General features: G+C 35.1%; 1 protein-coding gene across 14 annotated transcripts in view; it reads left to right on the forward strand.

Annotated features, from left to right (window-relative positions):
• Positions 1–14906, forward strand: part of CLOCK (clock circadian regulator) — a 126770-nt gene that overhangs the window by 3788 nt on the left and 108076 nt on the right. The window lies entirely within an intron of this gene.

Raw genomic sequence — 14906 nt, forward strand, 5'->3', positions numbered from 1 at the left:
AGGAAAGGATAGAGCAAATTTAGCTTGTCTTAGCTCTTAAGGGGTAAGAAAGTAAGGTTTAAGTTGTGTCCTCATAGCAGGCACTAATTGAAAGCTTATTTTTGTTTTTTTACTCTCTCCCACTAGAAAGAACCATTTGATGTTTTACTTGATAATTATAATACAGTCTCTCTTAGATTTCAGGATTTGGAGAAGTAATAGGGGATTTAATTCTGACGGTTAACTGTTTTCTGGCATCTAATGTTTCAGGCAGTGTTAATACTAAAAGTAAATTGTTTTTTCCTGTCATTTTTTCCTCAAAGCACATATTTAATGTACCTGCTCCCCCACATTTTTACTTCTTGTGCTGTGTCAAATAAAATACTTATATTCTGAAATATTTTAAACTATGAAAGCAAACAGCATTATGGTGAAAAATCTGTCAAAAGTTCCTCATTCAGCAAAATTTGTATTTCTATTTGTATTTCTTTCCAGTTCTTTGCAGATGCATAAAGTAAAAAAAAAAAAAAAAAGAGGGAAACTTTCATAGTTTCTCGTAGGTATTGTCCCAGTATTGTACATTGTATTTTATCCTTTTCTGAATCTAAAATTCTAGGTGGAATTGTATGAATTATAGAAAACTTTTTTAGTGTCAGAATAATTTAATCTTACTAATTTACTGTAATTGTTAAAATGGCATTTATATTTATAGGTTACTTTACAACTATCTGTTAGTCATTTTTATAGCTCTGTTGGGTGTAACTTCTGTGAATTAGGTGGGTAAGAGATTCCTGTTTTTCTCTATGTTTTTGATTATATGAATATTAGATTACCTAAGCTCATCCTTGTAAGTATAATGTCATCTTTGAGTTATTACTTGTTTTAGGTGTGTATTTCACAAAGATGTCATTCTGCTTACTATTTTAAGTGTTAGAAGTTTACAGAAAAATCACTTTTGAAAAATAAATTTTTATGTGTTATTTTTAACCTTTATAAGTAAGATACTGTTTAGAATGTGATTTACCTTTTATTTTTCAGAAATATTTCTGAAAAACAGGGTAGGTATCTATGAAGCAGTTTGCACACACTCCATTAAAATTTAAGCTATAATATTTTTTACAGAGAGTTTGTTTGGTTGCTTCAAAACTTCCTTAAAAGGAAAATCTTAATACTAAGAAAGAATACTTTCACCCAAAGAATTGACATTACATTTCTGTAGGATTTCGGTGACATTTGATGCAACTCTTAGGTATCTATATCCTCCAGATTAAGTCAGGGAGAAAAACTGCTTAACTTATTTTCAATAGAAAATAAATATGATATTAAAGCTCAGTGCAGGAGTTTTAATGTGTCTTTTGTTGTCATTTTTTTTGGAAGTTACATGTTTTCTCAGGTTTCTGTGACTTTTGATAGCAACTGCTTTTTTACTTTTTTTTGTCACGAAAATAGGAAGTTTTTAGTGTTTATTTCTTTTGTTCATTTATTTTCAGTGACATGATCAGATCTTTAAAATATCTGGTTTTGTGTTGAATAAAGATTATTATTATTTATTGCTTGAAATTTAATAATAGCAAACTATTTTAACAAGATCTTAACAAGATCTTACTTATGTTTGTAGCTTGGTGTAGTGATTAGGAGTGCAGGGCTCTACAGCTAGCCTGCTTGGCATTCACATCCTGGCTTTATTGCTAGTGATTGGACAAATGTTACCTCAATTTCTCATCTATGAAATGACGATAATGCTAGTTCATAATATTATGTGAGGATTAAACAGTACTTGCAAATTACTTAGGACAGTGAGTATCATATTAGTTAATTGTTCAATAAAAAATGTTAGCTGTTATTATTTCTGTTGTTTTGGTACTTTCATAGTGTGTATCAAACATGGCTCTTATTTTTTGGGAGGGGAGTCCTAATTACTGTTAAGTTACTTAGAGTTTTGTTTCTAGGTAGAGAATTTGAGAGAGAGAGTATGTGTGTTAAGTCACTTCAGTTGTGTCCGACTCCTTGCGACCCCATGGACTGTAGGCTGCCAGACTCCTCTGTTCATGGGATTCTCCCGGCCAGAATACTGGAGTGGGTTGCCATTTCCGTCACCAGAATTTGAGAGTACTTGACCTTTTTATGTAACTTAGAACAATGAAAATGTTATTAGAAACTGTTGCCAAGATGCTTGGTATAGCATATTTCTTTGAAATCCCTTTGCCAAGTAGAGTTTTGAAAGACTGGTGATTTGTTTTTCCTATGTTGAAACTTAAATTTTAGTTGAAATAATATTAGAGGTTACTTTGGAAAAAACGCACAAATTAAAATGCAGAATGTTAGAACTCAGATTTTATTTTATAACTTATATAGTTCTATAGAAATTTCACAGATTTTTATTAGAAGCAGGAAGAGAAATGAGAGTAACATTAATTAATAGAAAAAGCTGTTTTCTATTCTTACCTGATAATTTTTGTCTCCATCAGAAGTGGTTGATGATATAATGTATTTGTCATTTAAAGGTGCCAGTTTCACATAGAGTTTGTGTGAGACAAATTTATATTGTTTAGCCTCTTTTTAGACTTGATCACATTATTATATATATATTTTTAAGTCTTTCACTTGTCAGAGATGATCATTGTTAAGATTTTTTTTTTTTTTGCTTTGAAAATAGTTTTGTGGTTTTTATAAAAATGAATCTTATTTTTGGGAAAGAGTTAAAGTATTAAAAACTACAAAGAAAATCTATGATTAAAAAAAAAAATTCCCCAAAATCCCCGGGATGAAGCTCTCTGTTAATTTTTTTTTTCAGCATTTTCTAAGGTAGTTGGGGTGTGTTTGTATGTATAAATGTATGTGTTAAAATTTCATAGCAAGTAGAATAAAATGCAGTTTTATAAACTACCGTTTTTCTCTCATCATGTTTTCTGGATATCTTTAATTGTAAAGTCATATTTTCATTATTTTTTATCTGTGTTGTTTAGTCACTGAATTGTGTTTTCTCTTGCAACTCCATGGACTGTAGCTGCCAGGCTCCTCTGTCCATGGGATTTCCCAGGCAAGAGTACTAGAATGGCTTGCCATTTCTTTCTCCAAGAGTTCTTCCTGATCCAGGGATCAAACCCAAAGTCTCCTGCATTGCAGGCAGATTCTTTTACCACTGAGCCACCTGGGAAGGCCTTTTTTTTTTTTTTTAATTTAGTTTTAGTCTTTTACTTTGTTTTCAGTTGACCTTTGAGCAACGTGGCAGCAACTCTCTGCATGATTGGAAAAGTAAAAAAATCCACGTATAACTTATAATTGGCCCCTTCCATGGTTCCTCAGTACCCAGTGTTCCCCATTCTTTGATTCAAGCAGTCACAGTTCATATGTTACTCAAGTATTTATTTACTGTTGGGAAAAAATCTGGGCACAGGACCGAGGGAGTTTAAACTTGTGTTACTCAGGGGTCTATTATAGTTACATTTTTGCTAATAATAGCTGAGTTTGACTTCTCTTTGAGTCATCTGTTTTGCATTCCTTTTTATCACTCCTGTTTTGCTCTTTTTTGTGTGTTAATCTAATTTTCCCCCTTTTTCCTATTAATTCATTAGTTATATATTCTTTCATTATACCATTAAGGGTTATTCTTGAGGTTGCATACAATAAGCATACTTGACTTACAATGCAAATTATTTATAATACAAATAGTTCAAATTATTACAATAATGACTGTTTCCTACGCATTAACTCATATACCAACCTTTTTGCATTATTATCATTCTGCATTTTATTTATACTTACTTTAAACGCCAGAGAACAGTATGGTTTTGGACAGTCAATTTCTGTTCATATTTACCCTTTCCAGGGTTCTCCTTTCTTGCATTTTGAAGTCTGGGTTCTTTTTCCTTCTGTCTGAATAGCTTCCTTTAGTAGTATGTGTTTTAATACTGGTCAACCTACTGACTGAATTTTTCCTTTTTTTGTTTGTCTGAAAACATCTTAATTTCACCTTTTAAAAATAATATTTTCACAGGGTATAGAACTCTACATTGACAGTTATTTTATTGTCTTCTGGCTTTATGTTAAAGTCTTATTGAAGGTAATGTATCAGTGTATGTCTTGCTAATAATAATGTCTTCTGTTTTTCTCAAAGGACTTCTCAGAATGCTTTTTCTTCTCTTATTTTTTTAGCAATTTGACTGTGATGTGTTGAGGTGTTGTTTTCTTTGTATTTTGCTTAATGTTCCTAGAGCTTTTTTGAATATGTAGCTTGGTGCCTTTTAGTTTTGGAAAGTTCTCTGTCATTACATCTTCAATTATTGCTTCTGCCTGTCTCATCCTTTTTGGATTCTAATTTAAACATTTATTACACCCTATCTTCATGTTTCAAATGTCTCTTAAAAATTTTTTTTATCTCCGTACTTCCATTGAATATCTTATAATGAACTGTCTTACAGTACACCAAAAGCTACTTTATTTTTCTCCAAGTGAAAATTTTGTGTTAATTTTGCATGATAACTTTGAGTTCTAAAACATCCATTTGATCCTATTTTATAGATTTTTAATAGACTCCAGTTCTCTTGAACATATTGATTATAATTGTGTACATACTTGTCTGTTAAATAATTGCAGTATCTGCATCATCCATTCGTCTACATACATTGTTTTTCTGTTGATTGTTTTTCATGTAGTTGTGGCATTCTTTCTCTCTGTAATGTTGACAGGTTTTTCAAAGAACTTGCCCATTTCATCTAAGTTGTTGAATTAGTAAAGTTGTTTATATCTTACTATCCTTTAAATAGCTGTAGAATATATTTTGAGTGTCATATCAGTATAATCTACAGAGATTTGGTATCATTTCTGATGTTGGTAATTTGTGTCTTCTGTCTTTTTTCCCTGATAATTCTGGCTTAAGATTTATTAACTTTTATTAAGATTCTTGAAGAACCAGCTTTTGGTTTAACTGATTTCCTCTAGTTCTCCTGTTTTTTGTTTCCTTATTTCTTCTCTGATCTTAATTCCTTTCTTTAACTTACTTTGAGCTTAGTTTGTTTTCTTTTTCTAGTTTCTTAAGATAGAAGCTGAGGTCATTAATTTGTGATCTTTCTCCCCTAATATATGCGTGGTATAAATTTCCCTTAAATATTCCTTACCAGTTTTAATATTTTTATATTTTTTAATTTTCATTCAGTTCAGAATATTTTTAAATTTACTTTTTGATGCCTTCTTTGGCCTATAGATTATTTATAAGTGTATTATTTAGTCTCCAAAAATTTGAGGGTTTTCCAGAGATCTGTTATTTTTAAGTTAACTCCCATGATGAAACAATATACTTTTATGACTTGGATCTTTTTAAATTTGTTGAGATTTGGTTTTTTTTTTTTTTTTTTTTTTGAGATTTGTTTTGTGGCCCAGAATATGATCTTAGTAAATGCTCCATGTATGCTTGAAAAGAATTTGTATTCTGTTGTTGGGTGGAGTGTTCTATAAATATCAGTTAGGTCAAGTTGGTTGAGTATTTTTGTTTATGTCTTGTAATTTTTGATTGAATGCCAGACATCGTGAATTAAAAAACAAAATAAAGCAAGCATTACCAAGTATGTTCTGCCAGAGGGTGTTTACCTTTTCTTTCAGGCAGATAGAATAGGGAGCCAGACACTTTAATTTATGTGAAGGCTGGGTTGCTATTTGAGTAGTTTGGTGATACTCTTCTTTATGTTATTTGTAGGGTGTGGTTTTCTAAGACTTTCATTTCAAAGCCTGGTAGTCTTTATCCCCTTGGTAGTGCCAACGGTGGGAAATTTCACTTTGCTTTTCAAGTTTTTCAGTTATTATTTAGCTTTTTAGCCGTGCATTGATTAAAATTAAGCAAATATCCTTGAGTTTGCGGTCCCTGCAGTTTCCCATTTTTGTTACTCCAGCCGTGTGTAGACATCACAAGCTTTCCCGGCTTCTTGGTTCCTCAGCAGCAGCATTTCATACAGGCCAAATCTCAAGTGTTTCACCCTTCACCCCATCCTATAATCTGGAAATACCCCCTGGGAAAAGACAACTGCAGATCATCTAAACACCTTGAAAAAATTTCCCCGTCTTTGGAGTTGTAGGCCTTATTGTCTCCCATGCTTTAAGGACATCTCTATATTGCCTTTAAAAATATGATTTTTATAATTTATTTAGCTTTTCTAGTTGTTCTCAAGAAGGATATTGGCCTGCTGCAAACTGCTGCATCCTGCTCGGATGTACACAACTCGTTGTTTTAATATTTTGGCTGTGGCTTGTGGCGTTTGGTTCCACGACCAGGGGTCAGACTGAGGCCATGGTAGCAGCAGTGCCAGATCCCCACACTGAGCCACCAGGAAACTCCCTCCCTGTTGGTTTTTAAAGCTTCACCGAAGAACTTAATTTTCATGAGCAATTTTGTATTAAACATTCTTCTTCTAGGTTTTAGGTAGTGGAGTTTTAGTTTCGGACCTAGTAAAAAGGCCAAATTTATTTTTTAAAAAAGCAGACTTATTGGGATATAATTTTTATATGTTAAAATCCACTCAGTTTAAGTATACATGTTGCATTTTCGTTGATGTATACGTTTTTGTAACCACTACCACAATCAAGATACAGAAAGATCCTGACAACCCGAAAAGTTCTCTCTCCTTTCTTGCTGTCCAGTTGCTAAGTTGTGTCTGACTCTTTGTGACCCCGTGAGCTGCAGCACGCCAGGCTTCCGTGTCCTTCACTGTTCTCCTGGAGTTTGCTCAAACTCATGTCCACTGAATCAGTGATGCCATCCAACCATCTCATCCTCTGTCACCCTCTTCTCTTTTCCTCAGTCTTTCCCAGCAGCCACCTCTCCCTGGGAGCCACCAATCTCTTGTTTCTTAATACGGTTTTTCCTTTCACACAATGTAGTATAATTGAGGTTAATACAGTGTGTGGTCTTCTGGGTCTCGCTTGCACTTAGCAAAATGCTTTTGATACTCTTGTGTGTCAATAGTTTCTCTTTTTTTTTTTCTGAATGCTTTTTACATTGTATGAGACATGACATAATTTGTTTATAACTATTAGTTGTTGAACTTTTCAATTGCTTCCAGTTTTTGGGTATTATAAACAAAACTGCTAAGCATTTTGTACATGTATTTTTATTTCACTTTGGCAAATGTAGGAATAGAATTGCTGGGTTATGTGATAATTATATGTTTAACTTTGTAAGGCACTGAGGATCTGTTTTCTAAAGTGATGGTACTATTTTACATTCCCTTCAGCAGTGTGAGATTTTCACTTGCTCTGCATTCTTGCTAACACTTGGTATTGTCAGCATTTTTGAATTTTTGCAGTTCTAGTGGTTGTGTAATGTTATATCTCATGGTCATTTTAATTTACATTTTCCTGGTGACTAATATATTAAATATGTTTACATGTGCTTGTTGGTCATTCATATATTTTCTTTCGTGAGATGTCACCTCACATATTTTGCCCATTTAAAGAACCGGGTTGCTTGTTCATGACAGAGTTTTTTTGTTTTTGTTTTTTGTATTCTGATATGAGACTTTTGGGGCTTCCCTGGTGGCTCAGAGGGTAAAGCGTCTGCCTACAATCCGGGAGACCTGGGTTTGATCCCTGGGTCGGGAAGATCCCCTGGTGAAGGAAATGGCAACCCACTCCAGTACTCGTGCCTGAAAAATCCCATGGACAGCAAAGCCTGAAAGGCCACAGTCCATGGGGTCGCAAAGAGTCGGACACGACTGAGCCACTTCACTTTCACTATGAGACTTTTATCAGATATTAGAATTGTGAAAGATCATCGTGGCTGCCCTTAATGGTATCTGAAGAATGAAATTTTAAATTTTGATGAAATCCAATTTATTAATTATTTAATGCTTCATATTTTTGTGTCCTATCTGAGAAATGTGTCTGTGTCTATGTCGAAGATTTTCTCTCATCTTTTCTTGTAGGCATTTTATAGTTTAGCTTTTATGTTTAAGTTCATGATTCATTTCAGTTGATTTTTACATGTGAAATGAGGAATGTGTTTTGAGGTTTTTTTTCCAGTTTTTTAAATTTAATTAAAAATGATCTATTTATTTATTTTTGGCTGTGCTGGATCTTTGCTGCTGTGTGGGTTTGTCTCTTGTTGGGTGAGTAGGGGCTGCTCTCTAGTTGCAGTGCAAGGGCTTCTCATCGTAGTTACTTCTCTTGTTGTGGAGCACGGGCTCTAAGGTGCTCATGCTCCTGTCGCTCTGGCTCACGGGCTCAGTGGTTGTGGCTCTGGGGCCTAGAGCACAGGCTCAGTAGTTGTGGTGCTCTGGCTTAGCTGCTTTGCAGCATGTAGGATCTTCCCAGCCCGGGGATCGAACCACTGAATTGTGTCCTCTGAATTGGCAGACAGATTTTTTTACCATGAAGCTGCCAGTGGGGGAAGCCCTATGGTTGAGATTCTTACGAAATTTTTTTTCGCCACATAAATATACAGTTTTTCTGCACCATTAATTGAGAGACTATTCTCTCTACTGAATTAGTTTGTTACTTTTGTCAAAACTCAATCATATGTGTGTGAGTCTTTTTAAAAACTATTTTATGTAATGAACATATGTCCATCCTAACATCTGCACCTTAAAGTCTTGATTACTGTATCTTTAAACCTGGTAACGGAAGCCCTTCAGTGCCATAAGCACAGTATGATTCTGCGTTTGCTCAGGCCTTTTACGTTTGAAAATGCTTTTAGAAGTGGACTTAACCTGTCTGTTCACCAAGTACCTAGTGAGCATCTGCTGTGTGCTGGGCTCTGTTTTGTTGCTGGTTGTTGCAGCAGTGAACAAAGAACGCAAAAAGGCCTCCCCTTGGGGAGCTTATATTCCAACGGGGGTAAACCATGGTGATTAGTACTATGGAGGAAAGCAAATCAGGGTGTAGGAGGTTTCAGTATGGGGATGGGGAGGGAGGGATGTGTAATTTTAAGGTGTGTGGATAGAGAAATTTCTTCATTGAGAAATTGATATTTGAGCAGACCTCAGGCTGCTATATATCATGTAATGAAACAATGAACAGTTTCAGAAAGAAAGGGGAAAGAAGGTAGGAGCTTGAATGTGTGCTAAGTATGCTAGTTGCCTCCTAGGAGTCCAAAGCATTTAAAGTCAACAGGTGTAGTAATAGAAGTGTACCTAAGAGCAAAAGGTAGACGGTAAAAGAATCATGTTTTTGGTTGAAATCTGGTGATGAGAAAGTTTATCTTAATATATTAACATAGGTTATGGTAGAGAGCTAACAGATAACATGAATTGGAAGACTAACTTCATTACATGTGGATATGATTATAAAAGCATTTTAATAAATACCTCATTAAAATAACAACTGTCGATAAAGAGTAGCTTCCCTGGTGGCTCACTGATGAAGAATCTGCCTGCCAATGCAAGAGCTGTGAGTTTGATCCCTGGGAGAGGAAGATGCCCTGGAGAAGGGACTGACAAGCCACTCCAGTATTCTTGCCTGGGAAGTCCCATGGACAGAGGAGCCTGGTGGGCTGTGGTCCATGGGGTCACAAAGAGTTGGACATGACTTAGCTCTAAATGGCAGCAATCAGTAAAGTGTAAATATAAAGAGAAGTTGGAATTAAATAAGACAAAGATGGGTATTTTGATTGTGAAGTTTATAATTTACAATGAAGAAATACCAAATATATGTGCAAAAATAGTATAGCGTTAATATTCTAAAAGTAAAAGTGATCCTGGAAAGTTACTCAGATCAACTTTACTGGCAGACTTTATAATGACTTTTAGACAGAAGTTATCAAGTCAACAAAAAATTAAGCCAGTGGAACAGCTAAATGTCCTAATTGATAAGCAAAATTTGATGGATAAGCTGAATCCTACTGTCAAAATAGAGACTATACCTTCTTTTTAAGCACTTATAGAACGTATGCAAAAATTGATTGTGTGCTAGATCATAAAGAAGACTTTTGTACATTCCTAAAGATAGGAATAATTTAGAACTATCTATCTAGTATGATAGCCACTAGCCACATCTAGCAATTTAAATTCATTAAAATTGAGTAAAATGTAAAATTCAGTTTCTCCGTCTTACTAATTGCATATCAAATGCTCAAATAGGATTGATTGCTCTTGGAATGAGAGAAGAAAGCATACTGAAGACAGTATATGTGAATTAAATCCTTCTCTTCTATAGCAAGGAGTCAGTAGACAAAATTTCAAGTTAATCAAGGAATAAAGACAGACATGTTATCTATAATTATTGAGATAAATATCAAAACTATAACACATAAGTGAAAGTGATTGCTTATAGGGAACAGGACTACAGTTTTTTACCATTTGTTGTTGTTTTTCTTTTTACCATTTGTTTTAATATGCAAGTTTTAAGAGACTAATAGGATACACATATAGAATAAAAGCAGCTTATAAACTCTCTCTGCATAGTAGCTTCTTATTCAATAAATATTAAGTGTAACTTTATTCCTTTGCATAAAGTAGAAAGCATCCTAGTTTTTTAAAATTTGATTGCAGTTAATTTATACTAACTATAGTTATATATACATAGTAATTTTTTTCAGGCACTGGTTGCCAGTCTTCTCTTGCATTTACAAATGTGGATAGCAAGCCAGAGTATGTGACTTTGGGCATATACTACTTATCTTTAACTGATAAAAATAGTTAATTTGATTTCAGTAGTTAGTAAGAGATTCATATAAAATATTTGGAATACTTTAAGATTTTAATCTAAATAAACATCTGTCAGACAACAAAAGGGCACTTACTTAGGTCAAGAAATACAAATCAAAGCTTATACTCACAGAAAGTGAAGAGAAACGAAAGGTCCTCTTGATGAAGGTGATGGAAGAGAGTGAAAGAGCTGGCTTAAGACTAAATGTTAGCAAAACTAAGATCATGGCATCCAGTCCATGTTACTGCACGGCACATAGAAGGCGAAGGGGTGGAAGTAGTGACAGATTTCCTCTTGTTGGGCTCCTAAATCACTGCGGACAGTGATTGCAGCCATGAAATCAGAAGTCGATTGCTTCTTGGTTTAAAATTCAGTTTCTTATAAAGTGATGACAGACCTAGACAGTGTGTTGAAAAGCAGAGACATTACTCTGCTGACAAAGGTCTGTATAGTCAAGGCTATGGTCTTCCCAGGGGTCAGGTATGGTTGTGAGACCTGGACTGTAAAGAAGGCAGAACGGCAAAGAATTGACGCCTTCTAACTGTGGTGCTGGAGAAGACTCCTGAAAGTCCTTTGGACAGCAAGGAGATCAAACTAGTCAGTCTTAAGGGAGATCAACCCTGAATATTCACTGGACGGACTGATGCTGAAACTGAAGCTCCAGTACTTTTGGTCATCTGATGCGAACAGACAACTCATTGGAAAAGTCCCTGATGCTGGGAAAGATTGAGGGCAGAAGGAGAAGAGGGTTCCAGAGGATGAGCTGTCTGGATGGCATCACTGATGCAATGGACATGAACTTGGGCAGACTTCAGGAGATGGTGAGGGACAGGGAAGCCTGGTGTGCTGCAGTCCGTGGGGTCACAAAGAGTCAGACACGACTGGGCGACTGGACGGCAACAACAAAAGAGTCAAACGAAATATTTGGAGTACTTTAAGATTTTAATCTAAATAAACATCTTTCAGACAACAAAAGGGGACTTACATGGGTCAAGAAATAGAAATCAAAGAGAACTGATGATATATTTCAAAGGTAATTTCTCTATAATTTCTAGGAAGTATCTTAAATGTAAGTGAAGAATGACATCTGTAACAAGCATTTATGACAAATAATTATATGAAAACTTTACTGCTTATGTAGTGAAGGTATTGGCTATTATTTAAGATGCCAGTTAATATTGTATTATTTACTCACAATGTATTGCCATAATCATTATCTATTTTCAGATTACTACATCTTTTTGCAGATTCACTATGGGAGAGGGACTGTAGATAAGGGTTAGGGGAAAAGAGAAAGAAGTTTTGCCTTGTGATTTAATATTACTTGAAAGCACATATAGGCAGACTAGTTCACAGTGTCTTTTGTTGAATGTGTATAATGTTTGTTCTCCAGTTTTCCAAATAGACTGGCCAAGTCAGTTTTTATAACTGTCAATATAGTGCAGTTTTATAATTCACATAACCGTACACATAAATAAGAAAATTAAACATAGAAATTAAATCTAAACACTTAACTTAGAGGAACAGTATTACATAGCAAATCATCAAAAAGAGTGAAAATAGATACCCATTGTCGTGAAAGATTTAGAGAACATGCCATTACTAATTTATCTTTATTATATAATCTAAAAGTCTTGGTCTCCAAAAGCTTTTCCAGCATTTAAAAATTCAATATTTTAGAAATAATATTAGTTTTTTTTTTTCTGCCTTGTAATGTAGTTTAAATCATTTTAATGACTAAAGCTCTTTATGATTTATCTTAAACCAATTACAAAGTGCTTGCTGAAGGTGTAGGAGACTGGGGACTCTTCTGACTTTAAGACACAATCTGAAACTTTGCTTTTCAATACATCTTTGATATTTTCTTATTTGTTTTTGTCTTAAAAAATTAATGCATGTTTATAAAAATCAGTAATGAAATGTGTTAGTAAAACACATTTATAGATTGTACTACTTTGATTACCAGCCTTAAAATAATTACTATAGTAATATGGTTTACAGGATGCAGCAAAAGTCTAGTGGGATCACTGAAACAATACCCAGCCTGAAACTAGTGCTTATTCTGTTCTTGCAGCTGCCGTCAAGCCGTGTGCCTGTATATGTTTGAAGGAGAGCGTCTTTTCATCCTTAAGCTAGGCTCACTCTGCCTCTCACTACAGGGCTTTTGGAAAGCCCTGATATTTTAAAATTCTGTAAAGATGTTGCTAGTGAATGCTTTCTGTAGATTTTGTAAGAGTGAAAATATTATATTGCTAACATAAACCAGTTTCTAACGGTAGGGACTTTGTCTTGTTCATATAGCTGTAGACTAAAATGCTTGGCCATAATATATACCCAGTAATTTTTTTAACATAAGTAAATGCAGAAACTACATATTTAGAGAATATGCTATAACTAATTTATCCTTAAATACTAAACTGTAAATTGGAGTATTACTCCATATTATAACTCAGTTCCCCAAATGCAGATTGTCTAGATTGTGCCAATTGAGAGTTTTCACCCATACTAGCCTACTAATTAACCTATTAAAATTAATGCTCTGATAACTTTAGTTGGTCAAACATCAACTCACAAAGAGAGACAACAAAAGATGAAGAAAAGAAGTGAGGGAACTACAGAATGGGTAGAAAACATTTAGTAAAATGTCATATCCTGGAAAGCATTGCCAAGATCCATGTCCTGAGTTTTCCTCTATGTTTTCTCCTAGGGCTTTTATAGTTTTATATCTTATGTTTAAATCTTTAATCCATCTTGAGTTAATTTTTGTGTGAATATCCAGTTTTTCCAGCACCATTTGTTGAGGAGGCTGTCCTTTTTCCCTTGTGTAGTCTTGGTACCCTTGTTGAAGATCATTTGGTCATATGTGCAACAGTTTGTTTCTGGGCTCTGTATTTTGTTTCAGTGGTGTTATGTATCTGTCATTATACCAACACCACACTGTCTCAATCACTATTGCTTTGTAGTATGTTTTGAAATTTGGAAGTGTGAATCTTCCAGTATTATTATTTTTTTTCCAACATACTTTTTGGGCTATTTCGTATTATTTTGGGAAACTTTGAGACTCCCTGTGAATCATATGAGTGGTTGTTTTTTCATTTATGCAAAAAATGCTAGTGAGATTTTAATAGAGATTACGTTGAATCTATAGAGCACTTTGTATAGTATGAACATTTTCAGTTCAGTTCCGTTGCTTGGTTGTGTAAGACTCTTTGTGACCCCATGGACTGCAGCACGCCAGGCCTCCCTGTCCATCACCAACTCCCAGAGCTCACTCAAACTCATGTCCATTGAGTTGGTGATGCCATCCAACCATCTCATCCTCTGCTGTCCCCTTCTCCTCCCACCTTCAATCTTTCACAGCATCAGGGTCTTTTCCAGGGAGTCAGTTCTTTGCATCAGGTGGGAAACGTATTGGAGTTTCAGCTTCAACATCAGTCCTTCCAATGAACACCCAGGGCTGATCTCCTTTAGGATGGACTGGTTGGATCTTCTTGGAGTCCAAGGGATTCTCAAGAGTCTTTTCCAACACCACAGTTCAAAAGCATTAATTCTTTGGCGCTCAGCTTTCTTTATAGTCCAACTTTCACATCCATATGTGACTACTGGAAAAACCACAGCTTTGAAGATGTACCTTTGTTGGCAAAGTAATGTCTCTGCTTTTTATTTTTATTTATTTATTTCTTTTCTTTTTTTCCATTTATTTTTATTAGTTGGAGGCTAATTACTTCACAACATTGCAGTGGGTTTTGTCATACATTGACATGAATCAGCCATGGAGTTACATGTATTCCCCATCCCGATCCCCCCTCCCACCTCCCTCTCCACCCGATTCCTCTGGGTCTTCCCAGTGTCCCAGGCCCGAGCACTTGTCTCATGCATCCCACCTGGGCTGGTGATCTGTTTCACTATAGATAATATACATGCTGTTCTCTCGAAACATCCCACCCTCGCCTTCTCCCACAGAGTCCAAAAGTCTGTTCTGTACATCTGTGTCTCCTTTTCTGTTTTGCATGTAGGGTTATCATTACCATCTTTCTAAATTCCATATATATGTGTTAGTATGCTGTAATGTTCTTTATCTTTCTGGCTTACTTCACTCTGTATAATGGGCTCCAGTTTCATCCATCTCATTAGGACTGATTCAAATGAATTCTTTTTAACGGCTGAGTAATATTCCATTGTGTATTTGTACCACAGCTTCTTTATCCATTCATCTGCTGATGGGCATCTAGGTTGCTTCCATGTCCTGGCTATTATAAACAGTGCTGCAATGAACATTGGGGTGCACGTGTCTC

The sequence above is a fragment of the Dama dama genome, chromosome 6 (genome assembly GCF_033118175.1).
Source record: "Dama dama isolate Ldn47 chromosome 6, ASM3311817v1, whole genome shotgun sequence".
NCBI classification, from domain to species: Eukaryota; Metazoa; Chordata; class Mammalia; order Artiodactyla; family Cervidae; genus Dama; species Dama dama.